This window comes from Ochotona princeps, chromosome 4 (assembly GCF_030435755.1).
Source record: "Ochotona princeps isolate mOchPri1 chromosome 4, mOchPri1.hap1, whole genome shotgun sequence".
Taxonomy (NCBI): Eukaryota; Metazoa; Chordata; class Mammalia; order Lagomorpha; family Ochotonidae; genus Ochotona; species Ochotona princeps.
Genome location: NC_080835.1, coordinates 44,762,621 through 44,782,925, shown reverse-complemented (window position 1 = coordinate 44,782,925; position 20,305 = coordinate 44,762,621). Strand labels below are relative to the sequence as shown.

Sequence of the window (20,305 nt, the reverse complement as noted above, 5' to 3'; positions counted from 1 at the left end):
GGGAGGTCCCCAGGTCACGCAGGCACAACTGGGCGTGCACTGCATGTCCAAAAGCAGAAGCTGCGTCTTGCTTTTCAGCCACCGAGGGCCACGCAGGAGCGGGGGTGCCTCTCCCTGGGCACCGGGGAGACCAACGCTGGGCTGCTCACCTAGCAGCGCCACCACGCCCTGCTGCTAGCGGCCGTGTCGCTGCCCTCCGGCCCGCGTTGGCCTGGTGGGAGCGCCCGGCTGCTCTCTGCGCTCTCGGGGCCGGGCTTCGGCCCACGTGCGCCCGCGGCAGCCGCGGTGACAGCCGGCCCCAGGGGGCGGGGCGGGGCGAGGCGGGGGCGGGCTCCACGTCGCGCTGCTATTGGTTGCGTGCCTCGGGCCGGGGGCGGGGAAGCGCCCTGATTGGCCCTGCCTCGGGTGGGGGGGTGTTTCCCAGGCCGGTCCGCCGCGCCGCGCACAGCTGCAGGCGTCCGGCTGGTTCAGCCTGCGCGGGGCCGCCTCGCTCGCTCCCAGCTCCGCCGGCGGCCGCGGGTCCCGACAGCTGCGCCGGCGGCCGAGGCGGAGGCAGGCGCCGACCCGAGGCCCCCGGCCCGCGCGGCCCTAGGTAAGGCTGTGCAGGGCGGGGTGCGGCGGGGCGCGGCGTGGGCTCCGGGAAAGGCAGGCGAGCGGAGACCGTGGCCGCTCCGACTGGACTCCGCTCCCTGCCTGGCGCCGGGCAGGGTCAGGTGCGGCCGAAGCATCCCATGCCTTCAAACCTCTCCGCGTTGGGGCGCGCAGACAGCAGGTGGCCACGCGGGAGAGCCCGGGGCAGCCCTGCTGCTCTCCGAACCCATCCGAACGCCATAAAAACCTCCCGCCAGGAGCCCGCCCGACCTTTCTCTACGCTCTCCGACACCCAAACCCTGCAGTCGTGAACCGGGAGAACCTCAAACGGCGCGTTCCAGGGGACGCGGTGGCCAGCAGTGCCGCCTGTCACCACACGGAAGACCCTCCCCAAACTTTGCTGGGTACGACTGGGGCTCTGGTGTTCTCCCCGTGTCCCTTCAGCGGGCGTCCCCTCCCTTCCCTTCCTCCCCTTTTATTTTCTTCCCCTGTTCCTCTCCCTCCGTAATAACAGGAAGTTAAGTAGGGCCAATGTCAGTGGCCAGGCTGGGTGCGGGCCGGGGCGGGGGCGGTGGCCGTGCGATGTCCCGGGTGCCCCCACCAGCAGCCCATGCTCCCCCTGGGCCCAGGAACGCTCGCTTTGCCGTTGCCTACTCTCCCGCCTGCTCGCCTTCGCCTGGGGGACAAATGGGGTCCTGCCGGCTGCAGCCTCCCTCCTCCCCCCCGGATTGATAAGACTTCCCGCCTATGGTGGGGTTAACCTTGTCCCCGGCCAGTCTCAAGGGGCGCAGCCAGGAATGGCCTTTGCTGCACAGGGAAGGGGCTAGTGGAAATCAGAGTCAGCGCGCGCCTCTTTGCACCTTGTGGAGTCTGAGGCCTGAGTTCCCACCAGGAAGGCGCGCAGGCTGGGCGAGCCCGCTTGCTGTGTCGGCTTGCTAGCTCGCTGCAGGCTGCCGTCCTCACTCCTTGGTTTGGGGTAAAGATGAAGTCACTGACCAGCTCTTTTGTGGGCAGGTCCCGCGGGGAAAGAGCCAGCAGCCAGCTGGCCCCGCTGATACTTGTGTGTCTGAGTTCCCAGGCACTCCTGTGTGACTCCTTTGGTGTAACCTCCACCTCTTCCCTAGGGGCAGAGGACCCCTTAAGGGGACAGGGACCTCAGGGCAGCCCCGTCTGGTACCCTGGAAACTTTAATCATAGTAGGGCCTTCTTGGGGGATGGGGAAGATTTAGGGAAGATTTATTAAGGTCCTCCACAGATCAGGAAGATGCTGTGACGCTTTTTGTAGCCTATCTCAGGGTTATTCTTCAAAAACTCCAAGGGCGTTTCCCGTTCCCTCCCCTCCCCCTCCTCCTATTTTAGAGATGAGGAAAGATACTCAGGTGGGGTAAGTGCCCAAGTGTCTGAGTCAGCACTGGCTGTAACAGTGCTAAGTCCAGTGTTCTTACTGGCTGTCCATGGCTGTGCCAAATGGCGCACTGTGTGTGCAGCGTCGGGGAGCCCCTTGGGTACTGCCTGGGGTCCCCCTGACCACTGAAAGTCTGTCCACCAGACTTGGTGGAAGCTTCTGCAGAACCCTGGAACTGACCCAAGTGAGCCCAGGTTGTTGAAGCTGTAAGTCCCTGGTCCACGCTGGCTTTCGGTTAAAGGTGGTGACGGCCATGGTGGGTGGTGTTGGAAGGGTGGTGTTGGTGGTGAAGTCGGCTTGCACTGTTGTCTTGGCCTCGCTTCTGAGAGTCAGCTTCTGGGCCAAGTAGGAGGGCTGCGTGGGCTGAAATAGCCTCAACTTTGGGATTGATTCTTGTGTTTGGAGTCGGCTGGCGTTGGGGTATACTCGTTGTTGCTGTTTTTATCACACCTTTATAAAAATGTGACTTCACTTTTATTCCTGCTACTCCCTCTTTCAGACCCAAGGCCTGGCCTGCTGCCTATATCCCTCTTCCAAAAGAAAAGTCCTGATTCAGGTTGAGATTAGTCGGCTACACTTTGGTCTAAGTCAGCTGAAGTACTGTGGCTGAGGCAGTGGGAGGCCCGTTCCTGGAGCAGTCGAGACACCCCTGATTCCTTAGTTAGCTGTGTTGGATACCCAGGCCCACACTTCCAGCTGCCCCAGTGGGATCCTCCTCCTTGGTAAAAAACGTTGGCTGTAGCAAGGTGGGGTGCAGGAGACAGGCTGCAAGTGGCTAATCTTAGAAGCCTCAGAGGAAAGTTCCTCATTGCTAAAATTTGCATTCTTTGCATCATGAGACCTTAATGTTAGCCATCTGAAGTACATAGGCTTATTCCCAAAGACACAGGGACTCAGAAAAGTTAGCTGCCCTCCCACCCCCCATCACACCGCTGGCAAGTGACCCAGCTGAGATTTTGGACTCAGCCTGTAGGAGGCAGGTCTGGGAGTGCCAGGGGAGGAATTAGCCAGCCTGGGCAGGAGGGAAGGCTCAAGGCCACCCTCTGAGCTGTGGTACCTCTGCCTGTCCAGCTCCTCTGTTACGCTTCCTACTCCTCACCTTGTGCAGTAATTATGTGTGCACGCGTCTTCCCACCTGCCACACCACAGCCTTGGAAGCACTTGTTAAACCTGGCAGATTTATTTTCCAGTCCTTACAAACCCTTCCTTGTTTCTCCTAACCTTTACGTAAGCCTCCATGAGGGTATGTGCCATGATGTGTTGCAGTCCTATCTTAAGCATATTCTGAACATTTCTTTTTCTTTTTTAAAAGATTTATTTATTTTTATTGGAAAGTCAGATATACAGAGAGGAGGAGAGACAGAGGGGAAGATCTTCCACCCACTGATTCACTCCCCAAGTGGCCACAATGGCCAGAGCTGAGCTGATCCAAAGCCAAGAGCCTCTTTCAGGTCTCCTGCATGAGTGCAGGGGTCCAAGGACTTGGGCCATCCTTCACTGCTTTTCTAGGCCACAGGCAGGGAGCTGGATGGGAAGCAGGGCCGCCGGGATTAGAACTGGTGCCCATATGGGATTCCGGTGCATTCAGGGCGAGGACTTTAGCCACTAGGCTACTGCACCGGGCCCGATATTCTGAAAATTTCTAACACAAAATAGGATAGGTTAACAAGCCCTGAATACGCATTGCCCAGCTACATCAGGGATATGCCAGGTGGATGCTTGCTCACCAGCTCTCCCTCTCTCCCTCTTGTTTTCACCCTGCCTTGCCTTCCCTGTACCCTTCCTTCCCAATGAATTCCCTTTTAAAGATTTATTTATTTACTTGGAAGACAGAGTGACAGAGAAGGAGAGACAGAGATTTTCCATCTGCTATCCACTTGCCCTGATGGATGTAACAGCCTGGTTCGAACCAGGCCAGAGCTGGGGACCAGAAAATACATCTTGATCTCCTCCATGGGTAACAGGGGCCCAAGACTTGGGCCATCCTCCCCTGCTTTCCCAGGTGTATGAGCAGGGAGCTGGATTGGAAGTGGAGCAGCCGAGATTTGAACCAGTACACATATGGGATGCTGTAGCTGCAGGCAGAGACTTTGCTTGCTATGTCATGGCACCAGCCACAAGTATTTATCTTTATAAGGGCATTTTCTTTCATGGTCCCACTGCCTTATTGCATGTAGCAAAATCAACAGCGAGTCTTTGGTGTTGCCTGTCCCTATTTAGATGTCTTTGATTGTTTCAGACCTTGTACAGCTGGTTTGCTGGAATCAGGGTCCAGTCCTCATGCCCTGTTTGATCGGCAGTGCTTCAACACCTCTTTTAATTGGAGAAGCTCCCTACCCTGTTTACTCTGTGCTGTAAGTGCTTGTCTCCAAGTAGGATACCAAGCACACTGAGACGGTTTTCTGCTTCTGTGCCAAGTACTGGGTCTGGGTCATGGGTGAGCATCACTCAGTGTGTCATAGCCACTCAGGAAATGTGTTCCCAGTGAGTGAGTAAGACGTGTCCTCAGTTAGTGAGATGGCCCCTGTACACATTCAGGTAAGGTGACTGGCTCACGTGCCATGCTTGCCCAGCACATGTCAGTCTGCATGCCTCCTGAATCACCGGAGAAGCCATCCTCCCTGCTCTAGCCTGTACTGGGAGTCCGAATATCACGTCCATGTCCCGGTCAGTGCTGATCTCCATTGATGGTTGATAGAGTTGAGGAGGTGGTATTGCCCCAGGTTTGAATCCTGCATAGGGATGATGACCATGCTGGGACTCAGACACTTGGGCCAAGGGGTTGGCATAAAACATGTTCACCTTCCTTTCCTTCTCTCTCTGGCCAAGCTTATGCCTTCTAGAACCTTCTCTCACCTGTCCCACATGAGGCGAGTAATGGAGCCTTTCTCAGATCACTGTTCACCTGCAGCCCTCAAAATGAATAATCACAGATTTTTTGGTGTGTTTTTTAATGTTGCATTTAAAAAAAAAACACTCTTTCCCACCAGGAGGAATTATAGTAATAAAATTTGCCATCTTTCTTTCCTGATGACAGTGATAGAGTTGTTTTTTTTTTTCCCTTTGTGGTATTTTTTTTTCTAAAATTCTGTAAGTGAAAACATTTTGCTTTTACAATGGGAAACCCAAATATCTCTGTATTTTTTCTCCTGACAAAGAGGATTCCCTTGGAGCAATTTGGAGTATTGTATATTGTGCGTGTGGAGTACACTTGTACATAAAGCCACAGCGCTTGGGACTCTGGTATTTGGCTCGGAACATTATTTTAAAGAGCAGGCCCAGACTTCCTGTAAGGTAGAAAATCAAGTGAGCTGCGGCCCAGAAGTGTGGGAAGACAGGAGACCCACGTGGCCTCCCCTCTCTCCCCGTCCAGCCTCTTTTCCTGTCTGAGACTTGCCATGTGCACTCCCCAGCCCAGCTGGAGACCTCTCTAGTGCTCTGCCCTTGATCTGGGTATTTTAATTCAGGCACATGGAGCTCTCCAAGGATGCCAGCTGTAAGGAAAGATGTAAGATGGAGCCCGCTGGGCAGGCAAGCTTGCCTTAACCTTTGGGGACGAGTGCCTGCTGGACAGACATGCTGCTGCTCTCACTTCTGGGTGTCTAGGTTCCTCCCTCCCTCCCGGGGGGGGGGGCGGGGTTCTCTAGGGCTACACTGGGACTGATAAGGTTTCTCCTTTTTTTTTTTTTTTTGGAAGGCAGAATTACAGAGAGAAAGCCAAAGGAAGATTGCACCCCCGCCGGTTCAGTACTGAGCTGGTTCTGAGCTGATCCGAAGCCAGGAGCCAGGAGCTTCTTAACATGTTATCCACATGGACACAGGAGCCCAAGGACTTGGGCCGTTCTCACCACAGCTTACCTAGGCCATAAGCAGGGAGCTGAATTGAAAGTGGAGCAGCAAGTACTGCGCAATGGCTCACTGGCTAAATCCTCACCTTGCGCCAGGATCCCATATGGGTGCTGGTGTATGTCCTGGTTGATCCACTTTCCATCCAGTTCCCTGCTTGTGTCCTGGGAAAGCAGCTGAGGATGGCCCAAAGCCTTGGCACCCTGCACCTGCACCGGAAGAAGCTTCTGACTTTGGATAGACTCGGCTCCAGCTGTTGAGGCCACTAAGGGAGTGAAACAGCGGATGAAAGGTCTTTCTGTCTCTCCTCTCCATAAATGTGCCTTTCCAATAAAAAGAAATAAATCTGAAAGAAAGAAAAGAAAAGATAAAATAAGAAAAGAGAAGGAAGTGGAGCAGCTGGGCCACAAGCTGGTGCCCAAATGGGATGTGGGGCTACAAGAAGCGTATTGAGCCACTGCACTGGCTGCATGTCCTGTTTCTAAAGTACTCATTGTTTGCTGGTGGAAATTTGGTCCTGGCTGCACAGGAGGTTCACAGCAACCCTTCCCTGCAGATGGGGCAGCCATGGCTCCCGGTGGGAGACCCGCTCTTACTCCATCACCTCCAGAGGAATGTCTACCCTGCCCCACTGTGTCCCCCATGAAGAGAGAGCCCTTTGGATTCCCTGGGCTACCTGGGGTGGTGTCATCTCTCAAAAGTGGCTACCTTGGGACTCGGTCCTGGCACGCCTGTCCCAGCTCAGTAGTACCCAGTCAGCAGAGCATGGAGTATGTGTGGCTGGGGCTGTGTTTCTCCAGGTTAGGATTTTTGATGTGTTCTTCACTTTAACTAATGGTTCTCTCCCCTGAGTCTCAGGGTGATTTCCCTGCCTCCTTCTCCACCCCAAATCCCCGCCTCTGGGGCGCTGTCTGCATTCCTCACAGCCCTGCAACCCTTCCAGGGCTTGGGCAGATTTGTTTTGGGGGAACACAGAGGGGAAGGGCTGTTTATTGCTGACTGGGGTCTCAGATTTCCCTCTTTCCCTGGGCCATGGGACATGTCCCTTTCTGCTCGCAGCCACCAGTTGGACAGGGATCCTGGCTTCCTGAGCTCCAGTGGCAACAGCAGGTTTGCAGAGCCCTTTGCAGGACTGAGATCCTTACATACACACTCCGGAAGCCCAGCACATGCCAGAAATAGGAATGGGAGTCTGTGAACACCTTGTTCTGGCCTTGCTGTCAGGGGAGCCACATGTTATGACATGGACACTGCTTCTCTTCTCTCTGGCTTCTCGGTGGTTGGCTTTGGGCACATACCTGGGTATTGGCTGTGTCTGCTAAAGATACACAGGTTCTTGGAATTGAGCCTGTGCAGGGAGCCAGGAGAATGGAGTGTGGAAGAAGATGAAGAATGCCTGGGGTGATGGCACTTGGATGTGTGGAGCACAAAAGACAGTGGTGGCTCAACAGGCTAATCCTTTACCTTCAGTGCTGACAATTCTAGCCCAGCTGTTCCACTTTCAATCCAGCTCCCTCCTATGGACTGGGAAGGCAGTGGAAAATGGCTCAGATTTTTGGAACACTGGTACTCACATGGGAGACCCCAAAGAAGCTCCTTGTTTCTGGCTTTGGAACAGTTCAGCTCTGACTGTTTTGGCTATTTGGGGAGTGAACCAGTGGATGGAAAATTCTCTCTCTTTGTCTCTACCTTCTGTAAATCTGCCTTATTTTTTAAAGGCAGATTTATTTTGTATTTGAAAGTCAAATTTACAGAGAGAAGAAACAGAGAAAAAGATCTTCTATCTGCTGGTTTACTCCCCAAGTGGCCACAACAACCACAGCTGAGCTGATTGAAGCCAGGAGTCAGGAGCTGCTTCTGAGTCTCCCACGCAGGTGCAGGGTCCCAAGGCTTTGGGCCATCCTTGATTGCTTTCTCAGGCCACAAGCAGAGAGCTGGAAGGGAAGTGGAGCAGCCAGGATATGAACTGGTGCCCATATGCAAGGTGAGGATTTTAGCCACTGGGCTACTTAGCTGGGCCCAGTATTTATTTTTCTAAAAAGACAGTGACAACTTAGAACAGATTGGAGCCAGCATCAGTGGAGGGCCTGGCCCCTGACCCCTCTTTTGGACACATTTCCACCCAGGGGAGCAGAGTGGGACTTGGTGGTGCAGAGAGCAGACTTCACGGGTGCTGTCAAGTCAGGGTGCTGACAGCTCCATGGAGCAGGACAGCTGGGCTGTGCACATTTGGATGCAAGCTAATTAGAGGTGGAAGATCCTTGCTTGGAGTAGGGAGGTACTGATGGAGCTGAGAGGGGAGGCAGGAAAGAACAACACACAGGGGCTGAAGGAAGAAGGCTGCTTTGCAGAGTCCAGGGAGAGGGTTCAGTCCCTTGGGGCTTGCGTAGTTGGGATCTTGGGAGTCCTGGTCTCCAAGTTGGGAGAAATTCCTTGCCCTGCTGGAGTTGAGGCGCATGCTGCTGTGCAGGAAGGAAGCCACTGCATGCAGCCTCAGGACCCTGGGTTTCTCCAACCAGATGACCCAGGAGTTCTTGGTTTCACAGGTTTTCTAGCTTGAAGGGATTGGTGGTCCTATGTCTGATGTCTCATACCCTCTTAAAAACTTCTTACCCACCATATGTGTGTATGCATGGTCCTCACCTCCAGCACTTATGTGAATGCATGGCACCAGACCCCCCCCCCCACACACACACACTCACACAGCTGCATGGTAAAATGAACACAAGGGGGTTTCATGAAGAGTGTCCCTTCTTCCCAATCCTCCAGCCTTCAGTTCTCCTGGGCAGCTGCTTTCTCCAGTGTGCTGTGGCACCTTCTGTCGACCAGATGTGTCTTTATGCTAGCCCCCTCTCTCCACCAGCCATCCCTGCTCTTCCTCCTGCTTACTGAGATGTCACCAACATGCCAAGAAGCACGGCTCATTTAGCAAGGACTGTAGTTGGTCCAAACCTTACTGTCGCCCTCCTTCCTCCTTTGCCTTTTCTCTCCCTTAAAAAGCTCTTGGTGTTAGATTTGGGGGCTCAGAGAGTATGGGTACAGAGATTAAACCTTCGGGGTATGTTCTGGATGCAGGTGATACAGGCAAGCAAAGGAGCAAGCTCATGCTGAGGCAAGCTGAGTTCTCATATTGGCCACATGGCCCATGCACTCTGAAAGTCTATAAAAAAGAGTTGATTGAGCCTGGCTAGGTAGCCTAATGGCTAAATCCTTGCCTTGCACGTGCCAGGATCCCATATGGGCATCAGATTGTGTCCTGCCATCCCCACTTCCCATTCAGCTCCCTACTTGTGGCCTGGGAAATCAATCGAGGATGTCCCAAAGCCTTGGGACCCTGCACCTGCGTGGGAGACCTGGGAGAAACTCCTGGCTTCATGTCAGCTCAGCTATGGTTGCAGCCACTTGGGGAGTGAACCAGCAGATGGAAGATCTTTCTGTCTTTCCTTCTGTCTATAAATCTTTCCAATAAAAATAAGTCTTTAAAAAAAAATAAAAAGGAGGTGATTACATCTAAAAGGATTGCTGTAATGATGAAATGCAAGTATCACTGAGGTGCTTTGCCTCAATATATGTTTAAAGATGTTTGTTTTCCCCCACTTTTAAAGAGTGACACATTTCCGGAATGAGTGACACTTGGCATAAACTCACTGAATGGATGGCTTCCCCAAGTTTTGTATGTGTGTCCCCAAAATACTAAGATCCCTACTGACTCTAGCTCTGTCCTCCCAGACTCTCAAGTCCAAGGCCATGGCCACCACCTCCTTCTCTGTCCTTCATGCCCACTGCCCTCCTCCCTCCAGAGGGATGTGGCCTGCTTGGGGCTGCAGAAGCTCCTTGCAGATGTCTGTTGTGAAAACTTCATCTTCAGCACGTGAGCCGGGGGAGCTATTTATAAAGCCCCATCCCGGCCATAGCTGTGTGGTGCTGCTTCAATTGCCTCCACGTCTACTGCCTCCCCACTCTGCACTCTACCCATTATGAAACTCTTCAGATCTAGGCGGAGAGACCTTATATGTCCCGGTTTTAGAGCAGCAACTTATATTTAGCAGACTGTTGTAATCTCTTAAAAGAGGTAGGCCAGGGAAGTGAAGGCGAGCAGCTGATGGTTTTTTTCAGACTGGGACAGATGGCAGCCTAGCTGTGCCCCTGAGAACCAGCCCCTTGCTCCACACCTCTGCCCCTGTCTCTCCCCAGCAGGGGCTGAGGTCCGCCCCTCCTAGGCCACCTGTGGATTGGGGGCAGGGCAGTCTTTTTCACTTGGCTTTTCTCTTTGGACTCAGGTGGGGCTTGAGGTGTGGAGGAAGTGGAACAGAGCTGGTTTCAAATGACACTGACCTCTGGGAGGAAGAGGAGGGACGTTGAGTCACCTTGGGGTGCCAGGTTGGGAAAGGCGGGCCAGGAGCCTCTGGTTCTTGGCCCTGCCTTGTTTTCCCCAGGGAGAAACTGAGCCTGGGTAGCTTGTCCATGCTGAGCTGAGGCGAGAGGGGAGTGTTCCATGCTCAGTACTGAGTGTCATGGTTAGCCCTTCCCGTTGCACTACGCCCTAGGCCTTGCTCTGTGCAGGCTATTCACACTAAGCCTTCTTTACCTTTGGGTGGAATCTGGGTTCCAGCCCCAGCCAGCTTGACTCTCTTCCCCTCTTTTTAGACTTGAAGCCCTTGCCAGTCTCACTCTCAAAGTTGTTGCTTATTGGAAAACAAAAACAAAAACAAACAAACAAATCCTCCTCTAGATCCCAGAGACCTAGAATTGATGCCTTTGTTCCAAGCCCTGGTCTTCAGAAGGCTTTTGTTAAAAATAGAGACTTTAGCGGCCAGGACTGTATGCTGACACGGAGATTAGCATATCTCCCACTGGCTGTCCACTGAACCCTGAGAGAATGGGGGTGGGATGAGTCAGCTGGGAACAGGTGGAGGAGGGAATCCAGAGATGGCCATAAATAGGGCGTGGAGCCACCAATCAGGGTTCCTTGGCTACAGCGGGCAGTGTAGCCACAGTTCCCAGAGCTTTCCTGATCCCTGCAGGGAAGCGCACTAGACACACCCTGAACACCACACACCTTGCATTTGAGAGTGAATTCTGGAGATCTGGGACTGCCTAGGTAGGGAAGCCGACTGACTCTGGGGAGTGGGGGACCGTGTGTGCTGGGACTGGGCTTAGAGTAGGGATTGAGAGGGCCGGGGCAGAGAGACCCTTGGGGTTGTTGTGGGAGGAGGTGATGAGAGGCCTGAGTGAACCCCATTCATGGAGGTGCTGCAGTCCATATGGTTGCCATCTATTAGGACCCAGGGAGTGCCATAGGGGAGTGGGGGGGGGCAGGTGAGGCTGGGCCCCATGGAGGCTTTTTATGTCCTGTGTTTTTTTATCTCTCTTGGAGCCAGATTCAGGTGCACAGCCCTTACTCCTTCCCCACCCCACCACTCCCACCCTCTGCCACAGTGTCTAAAGAGATCAGCCCAAGCTGGGAATCCCGGGACTCAGAGTAGGGGCCATCTGTCACCCTCCGCAGCTCCTATCACTGCTGTATGTGCCTGTCTGGGCTCTGGTGGCTATCCCTTGGTGTGGAAAATAGTAACCATGCCACCTTCACCATCCTGATCCAGGCTAAGCGTTCTGTACATGTTATACTCTTCCTCAAGGGGCATGGCTAGGAACACTGGGGATGCTGGGCCCCTCCAGGAGTGGCCACTGGGGAAGCAGGGACGGGATTCCCTGGTAGTTAAGCTGGTGTGGGACAGGAAGTCAGGTGATCCTCCTTCAAAGGAACAGCCTGTGAAGGAATAGCCTCTGTGGGCGGCAGGTGCTCCCTGAGCCACTAGAAGAGCAAGCATCAGCAGTGATGTGGAGATTCCCATCTTGTGGCCTTGACACTCCCCTGCAGGCAGTCCTTCCAGGGTTTCCAGTGCATGCTTTGTCTGGGCTGGCCTGGATGGCTTTGGGCAGCTAAGCATGCTAGCCACTCCCCAGCCTTCGGGAACTCCTGGCTGTTGGAGATAAAGGCTGAGCCCAGCTTCTGCCTGCTCCAGGGTTAATCCATAGGTGGGAGGCTGGGCAACCCAGCCTGTTGATGGCTTTGACCTTTGAGCAGAACTGCTGCTGCACCTGTTCTCTGCTGTATATGTCTCAGAGACACCCTTGCTTATGTGACGGGACAGATTGCTCCTGCAGGCAGCAAATGAAAGGAGTTTAGCACCATTTGGCTTCCCTGCTTTTCTCCCTAGTCAGGACTGCAGATCCAACACATGTGGATGCCTTCATGGCTAGAGTAGTGTCTGATCGGTGCATCCATTCTGTGGTCAGGACTTTTGAAGAGCCCTCTAGGTGGAGTGTGCTTTCCCAGGCAGCCGAAGGGTGTATAGTCGCCATCAGCCCTTGGGGCAAGCCTCATTCTTCTCGGAGCCTCACTTTGCCTTCTGTAGACTAGTGATGATCCTGCCTATCTACAGGGTAGCTGTAGGAGCCTGAGGGCAAGGGGCACACTGCGACAAGGGGACCTCGTCCTCCCCGAGCCTGTCCTGATCAGTGCCTAGGTGTCTCAGAGCATCACTGAAGGCTGTGCTCCTCTAGGCCTTATCCCTGTCATTTGGAAGGAGCGGCTGTTTAAGGGAAGGGCTCAGCCAAGGCACCTGTGTGTGCAGTGAGGCATGATGGGATGTCTGTCTCCATGAGGAGGTCTCCTCGCCTTGGCCTTGCGGACCTGGCTGAGCCTTTGAGTCAACCTCAGATCTTCAGTGTGGGGACTTGCCTCCGTAGCACTCCACAGCTTTTGTATTGTGATTGCAGTCCTTCTCCTGGCAGCCATGGAGACTACCACACGACAGCCCACAGGTAGCGTGCGTATGTGCGTGCGCACATGCATTTTCATCAAATCTGGGACGCCATCAGTGCTAAGATGTGCCATGATTTTATAAACCTACACGAAACAACGGGCACTGTAGGACTCTAACTGTGCTGTGTTATCAGCTAATATGCACTGTATGTTTCCTCGCAGCTTTGGGACTTTAATCACATTTTGATGCCTTATCACCTTCGTGTATAAGAAAAAGAACTGGCTAGTGGGTTGACACAACTTCGGCTCCTGCAGAACCATTCTCTGACCCAGGCAGTGGTGGAGGTGCTTTCTCTGGCCTCCCACTATCTGCTGGGCAGAAGGGTGAGGTGGGTTTTTATCTCCATGGTGTCTGGACTGGTTTTTCCCCAGCTGCTGACACTCATTCTGTAAACTTTGGTGTTCTCTCTTGAGTTTACCGGAAGGCATCCATGAAGACTATATTGTTGTTGGTAACCAGAACTTGTTCCTCATGCAGTCCTTGTATGTTTTGGCTCCTGAGATGTGAAGGCTGCAGTGGTCCACACATGCCACCAGGACTAACAGCTGGCTTTCCATACTGACCACTGTGGGCAGCCGCATCCTAAGAGAGATGGGTTAGGTGATGGGGGCTCTCAAGACGTGTACTTGCTTTCACACACTTTATTATTGGAAACAAACAAGTATGTTCTACTCAGTGAAATAGGGTATCATTCTCAGGCCTTCTACTCCATGAAATGTGGTACTGTCTTCTCTGGAGGTTAGCTGTCCCCTGGTTCTCCTGTGAACGCACCCCAGTTTGCCCCTTTTTCCACAGGAAAGGTGGTGCCCAGTGCCCAGATGGTAGACTGAACTCGCAGGATGACCATGGCACAGGAAGGAAGCTGTCACCTGCTCAGTTCAGGACATTCTACCCCTTCTAGTGCAGCCTAGGATGCTATCAGCTTTCCCAGCAGCTACCTTACACCACGAACCCTCCAACCGCAGCCTTTGATCAGCCACTCCCTGGAACACGTGTGCTTGTTTAAGCGGCAAGGCAGAACCTTCTGTTCTGTTCCCACCTGATTCAGAACTCTCATGCCGTTGGACATGGAAGCTCACTGCCTTCAAGGCAGCCCTGTGCTGTTGAGTTCCTTCAGGGTCCTACTGAACCACTAGGAGGGAACCCTCGTCAGGGTGAGGGCACCCCAGAGCCTTCAGGGGCTTCCATGGTGAGCTCTGGTTCCAGCTACCCTTTGCTTGGGTTCTTTCCCTGTTTCTGCTCTGCCCTTGAAGCCAGCCAGGTCTGACACACCTGTCACCATCAGGTATGGCAGGAGGGGGCTCCAAGACAGCTTTGAGGGGTTCTGGGACCACCCACGGGGATCACACTAAGTAACGGCATTCCTCGTGCCAGGGTTTCAACCAGGCAGCAATAATCACAGAAGTTTAACTAAACGGCTTTCATTGAAAAAAAAAATGAGCTCCTACTTCCTGGCAGACTGTGCTGCTCTTCTGCCTGATTCACGCCTCTCCTTCTGCTTACCCCTTTCTGCTGGCCTGCAGCTGGGATTGCGCTTCTGACCCCGAGTCCTCTCTGCTTTCACAGCCTCAGGTCTGGAGCCCTGCTCTTCTCAATGATCTGATGTCTGCTTTCTTAGTCTCAGGTCCTAACTTCCCCCTCTGGGTCCTATAACCTTCACAGGAAAGGACTGCTTTTCCTCCTTCATTTCCTGTGTCCTCCTGGTCACTCACCCATCCCACTGCCATCGTGGGAAGTAGAGAATGAGGTCCGTGTTGCAGACAGAGCCGCAGTCCCCAGGCTCCTAGCGCTATCAGGGACCATGGGGCTGTCCTGTTCCACCCTGGCACAGGAAACTACAGCTGGGGTAGGCCCGGTGGTGAGGTCCATTCCCATGTGGCTGGACCCTGGTTCCCACCCAAGTGGCTCTGGGCAATGACCGCCTCTGCCTGCTGTGTAGAGCACCCCTGTCTCCCTGTCTTTTCCAAGTCCATTCCTTTAGAAGACAAAAGCCAGGCTCAGCTGTGTGTGGAGTCGGCCATCCCTCACAGCAGCAAAGGTGCATGCTTGCATGGGTATGTGCCTTTTTCTGTCTAGAATGACACCCAGCGACAATAGCAGCAGCTACCTGCTGTAGCGTGGAGTGTACTAGGTAGGCAGAGCCAGGAATAGGTGGGAAACTTCTGTGTACTTCCGTGTTTTTGATTTGGGAACCCAGTGAGTATATTTTCTGATCCAGGTTGTTTTTTCTTTCTTTTTTCACCATAGGTAATCTAGGGGTCCTAATTGGTTGATTTACCACTGGTGAGGGAGGCCACGTGGAATGACTCACTTGCCTGAATAAAGGGCTCTGTGACTTTCTACTCAGGCCTCAAGTGTAAGGCAGGCTGCTCCCAGCACACTCAACTTACAGAAGGGAGCAAGGCGGGAAGTGTGGGTGTTGGGGGCAACCCCTGAGGGCCAGCTTGTGCTGGCAGCTGCTGCAGGAAACAGCACCTCCTTCCTCCTTCCCGGCCCTGGTCTGTCCCAAGACCAGAAGTTGCTTGAGATTTGATCGCTGTTGGTTGTGATCTCAGTTAAACAGGGAACTGGTGTTCAGCAGGTGCCCCTGAACCTCCGGTGTTGGTGTTCTGCTGAGAACACCTAAAACGCATCCTGGCAATGACTCGGCCAGGAAGCCCTGGTAACTGAGGACCGTGGAGTCCTGAGAATGCCTGGGCTTGTCCAGGAGAACTGTGCCTGCCTTTTCCACACCTGTGGGGCTTCACAAATCCTCTGGTCTGTGTGGTGCAAGCAGTGGAGGGAGCTGTGGGCCCTCAGTGAGTTTGCCACAATCTGGGTGCAGAGTAGTCTGTAAGGAAAAGATGCAGGTGGTGCCAGAGGCCAGGCCAGGTACCTATAACCGAGGAAGTGACCTGATTGAGAAAATGTCTTGTTTAATCTAGGGGAGGTTAACCAAGAAGCGTTGATTGACTACCTACTCTGAGTCCAAGACCCTGTGTTATGGGAATGACAGATGGATACGGTTCAGCTTCTCCTCAAAGAAAACAAACTGCATTTGGGAAGAGAAGACACAGTTGTACTTGGGCGAAAACATTAAGCAGAGGGTGTCTTGGTACCAGTTCTGTTGATAGTCATAGGAGGGCAATCAGGTTTGTGACTAACATCCATATGACTGCAAGAGACTGTGCTGGGTGTGGGGAGTGTCCTGTGTGGGCCGGGAAAGGCCAGGAAGGAGGAGGCATTTCATGTGGACTTTGAGGGGTGGGTGAAGTGCAGATGGATACGTGGGAGAAGGAAGAGAGCATCGGAGTGGGTGTGAAGGCTCAGAGCAATCAGAAAGGGTGTGGGCAGGACAGGAAGCTGGGCAGGTGAGTTCAGGACAGATGCAAAGGAGAGGGGCGGAAAGGGGGCCAAGTGAATGTGTGTGAGTTCAGGACAGGGAAGGGAGGCTGGGGCCCAGGGTCCCGGTAAGTACCCAGTGAATACCAACTGCCTTGACCCTCAGTCATGCAAATGTGTGTGTGTGTGGGGGCACATCCTTTCTTGTTCCATAAATAAGTCAAATGGAGAAAGTAATGATGCTTTTTAAGGATCAACGAGGTCATACTGGTCACGGACCAGTGGTAGATGACTGCTGTTCCCCCTAATACTATCATGATAAAGCGCTTCTGACAAGTTGTTCCGTTCAACTGGGACTACCCAGCCTGCGACACACACGCCATTCTACTGCGTCTCTCCCCAGCAGCCCAAGGTGGAAGGTGTTACACATGTCCTACACTGATAGGTGAGGAAGTCATGGCTCAGAGAATGCTGAGCCTTGTGACGATCATGTGGCCAGCGGGTGGCAGAGCTGGGGTTATCCCATATATGATCAGTTGTACAAGTGTGGACATTGAACTCAGGTGTTCACATCAGTCTCCTTTGATCTGGGAGCCTCGGGGAGACTGGAGAAGAAGGCACAACTTCTAAGGGCAGGGGTGTGTGTGTATGTATGCCAGGGCTGGACCAGGGGTTAGAAGCTGCCTGTGGGTGAGTCAACACCTGCTTTCACTGAGTCAGCCTTACAGGCCTTATCAGAGCCTTTCAGTCCCACAGGGAGTTTGTCTGAGATCCAGCCTATTCCTCACTGTGCAGCAGACACAGAATCTGATGGAGTCAAAGTCAGGCGTCACCACTGGCTAGCCAGGGAAGGCCAAAGCTGGAGTCAGCTTCTTCATGTCTCAGTTTTGTCATCTGGAAACCTACTTCCTAGGGTCCTTATGAGAACAGACTTACAAACACTTAGAATCGTGCCTGGTGTGTGGTTTGTGCCAGGAAGCATTCTGGTGCCAGTGACTGTGATAGAACTGTGCTACCATGATGCCTTCCTCTGCGGTCAGAATAAGCCATCCTACCTTCTCTGCAGGATTGCTGTTATGACACCTGTTTTCCTGATACAGCAGATGTAACTGTTTCTCCCCTTCACTGGCCTGGGACCGGATCTTACTCAGCATTTGTTTTTGACATCTCTGCAAACTCAGACCTTGTACCAACTAGAAGGCATCAAATGAGATTTGCCTGCAGGAGTGGATGTCGGACCCAGTCAGCCCACTTCCCAGGCTTACAGACCATGTCTCGGGGCATTTCAGAGGCTGCCAGGCATGTTAAGGAATCTGCCCAGGGACTCGCAGGTGGAAGGGAAGGTAGCAGGTGCCCCTGCCCATCCCAGGAAGCCTTGGTCTCCATTCCCCAAGCTGTCTATACATTTGCACCTTTAGCCATTTTGCTGAAGAGGTTTTGGGAGAAGCCATGTAACCAGCAGACCTTTGTGCACTTTTACTTTCTGTCACCTGTCTCCTACAGATCAGCTGCTTCCAAACTGGACACGCCAAGCTACAAGCTGAGCTGATGGTCACGTTTGCCCTGCTGCGTGGATCTGGGGTCTGGGATCTGGGATGAGGTGTTGAGGTACAGGCCATGGAGGTGTATGTAGAACGAAGAGGGGCTCCTGTGTTGAAGGCACTGAGACAGACATGGATAGGGGCTGGAGAAGCCCCACTTGCCTGGGAATTTTGCGGAGAAGCAGGTGCATCAAGCCCATGGTGCCATGGGGGTTGGGGAGAGAAGTTACTGGCCTTAACATTTGTACTTCCTGATGCCTCTGTGATTGATGTGTGACTGCAGGAGCAGACACAGGAGAGTGTCTAGCAAGCAGGATCCCAGGTAATGTCTTAGGCTGCCCATCCTCCAAGCAAGCCAGTTCCCTTTCTCCCTGCCTCCTGGCTGGCCTGTCTCCACTGCCTTTCTCATCAAAGGCCCAGGATCACCCCTGCCCCCAGCTGTCTGCAGTATGATCCAGTTTGACCCCTATGGACTTCCTTGAGTCTCTTGGACATGTGCCTCCTGCCTCCAGCCTCTGGAGCCTTCTCACCATCTCTGCTTCCTGAGGGCAAGGCCATGTGAGCTCAGAGCACCTGCCAAGTCCCAGGCGGTGGAGCAGAGGCCAGTCCTTGGAATCCACCTGGCTGGGGTATGCATTCCAGTTCTGCTTCTTCTATGTGGTGTGACCCTGGGTAGGGGCCTTGGCTTTTATGAGGCTCACTTTTCTTACCCGGAAGTTGTTTATCAGCAACACAAAGCACTTTGCTCATAGCTGCAGGCTTACTGCGAGTGGTAACAGACACCAGCATGTAGTCTGCCGGCTGTGCCTTCTTCCCCTTTGCCTCCAGCCTAGCAACATGTGAGTCTCCGAGCTAGAAGGACGGGCTCCACATCCTGTGCTAGGTGGGCAGCCAAGCTGGGGCTCTCCTGTCCTGTAGGTTCCTCTGCTTCCTGAGTCCCGGTCCCCCAGGGCCCATGGTTCTTGGGCATTCCTCTCAGTACCAGCTGGGGCACCCAGCTAATGCTCACAGAATACCCCTCCTGGTTGTGATAAAGGAAAGCAGGTGGAGGAGGAAGGGGCAGGACATGGAAGCCCCAGAGTGTGCCACCCCTTTGTCCATGTGGGGGTTGGTTCTGTTGCCCATGGGCTCTGCCCCATTGCAGTGCCAGTGCCAGCAAACCCACGCCATCTCTGAAGGAAGTGGGCCAGTTCCTTTCTACTTTCTGAGTGGCTGTAGGGGAGATACCTGCCTGGATATTCCCCAGGGTGGTACGGGGGATAGCCATTGTCCACAGCCACTGATAGCCAGCTGGCAGTTTCTGAGGACTCAGAGGACTGCTAACCTCCCTTGTACCCCTGTGCACAGGCCATCAAGGAGCCGCTCCTTTTACTCCATTTTTTTTTTTTTAAGATTTTATTATTATTGGAAAGCCGGATATACAGAGAGGAGGAGAGACAGAGAGGAAGATCTTCCATCCGATGTTTCACTCCCCAAGTGAGCCGCAACGGGCCGGTACACGCCAATCCGATGCCGGGACCAAGAACTTCTTCCAGGTCTCCCACACGGGTGCAGGGTCCCAAGGCTTTGGGCCGTCCTCCACTGCTTTCCCAGGCCACAGGCAGGGAGCTGGATGGGAAGTGGAGCTGCCGGGATTAGAACCGGCGCCCATATGGGATCCCGGGGCTTTCAAGGCGAGGACTTTAGCCGCTAGGCCATGCCGCCGGGCCCTTACTCACTTCATTCTAGTTTGGTTTCTGGTTGAGTTCTATAGCAGACCCTGCTGGCAGCTTAGGCTGCCTCTGACCCTGGCCATGTCACCTTGCATGTGCCCACCTGGGTTTGCATCTGTGTGGTGCTCACTCTTCAGCCGTGTGCTCAGCATTGGGATTCTGGAGTCCTGTAGGGGAAGGTGGCTGCGTATGTAACTTTGAATGTTGATCTGGGGCATGGTCAGTGTGCTGGGGCTCTTAGCTTGGTTACCAGGCCAGGGACCTCTCTTTCTTTCATGTTCTGGCTGGTTAATTCCCAGGGCTGACTATGGGGCTATTTTCCCTAGAGGAAGCGATTGCTACTAGAAGGTGGAGGGATGCTCAGGTTTGGCTGGGCCAGCAGATAAGATGCAGGGAGGATAACATTGAGTCCAGTGCTACATGTGGGGCCCTGGAGTCTTACCTGTAAAATCAGACTCTCTTGGGACAAGTTACTGAGAAACAACAACAACAACAACAAAAATAAAAACAAGCAAGCAACAAAACCAAGAACTTCCCATGGAATTCCCTTGGGCACATTCTGGCTAAGCTGTATTGACAAATGCAGATAAATGCATCCCACTGGCAGGCAGTTTTCGGAGTGCAGAAGGGAACTGGCCCTCTGGATGCACATAGGGGGTGGAAATGCTGTTTCAAGCTGTCTGTGCCTCTGGGCAGCCCTGTTGGGAATGGGGGAGCGGCAAGACATTAGTCTGTAGTGGGTGGAAGCACAGGTGTGAGGGACAGGTGTGGGGAGGAGACCTTGTGCTGAGGGGCCAGCTCATCAGATAAAACAGGCAGGAGGCACCAGTGGGGTAGCCAGGGCGAGTCAGTGATGAATCTGTGTAAGCTTCAGTTTCTTCACCTGGCAAATGGGTTGAATAATCACCTGGCTCCCAGGACCATGCCAGAATGTGGGAAAGATCACACAGATGAAACAGTCTGCCCCACAGCACGTGGCATGTGTAAGGGCTCAGGCAAGGCATTCCTCTCCCTCTTTTCACTTACTAGCTCCTTCACAAAGTCTGGTTTTGTTTTGTT

At 53.5% G+C, this 20,305-nt stretch overlaps 1 protein-coding gene across 11 annotated transcripts in view; it reads left to right on the top strand.

The window, feature by feature from the left end:
• Positions 1–448: 448 nt before the first annotated feature.
• The window catches only part of MICAL2 (microtubule associated monooxygenase, calponin and LIM domain containing 2), a 201,182-nt gene continuing 181,325 nt past the window's right edge, over positions 449–20,305 (top strand). For 10 of the 11 annotated variants that reach the window (XR_009245314.1, XM_058663375.1, XM_058663370.1 and 7 more), the window contains exon 1: positions 449–592. The gene's annotated coding sequence lies outside the window, so the exon portion shown is untranslated. The remainder of the gene's footprint in view (positions 593–20,305) is intronic. The other variant, XM_058663373.1, reaches the window with a different exon arrangement.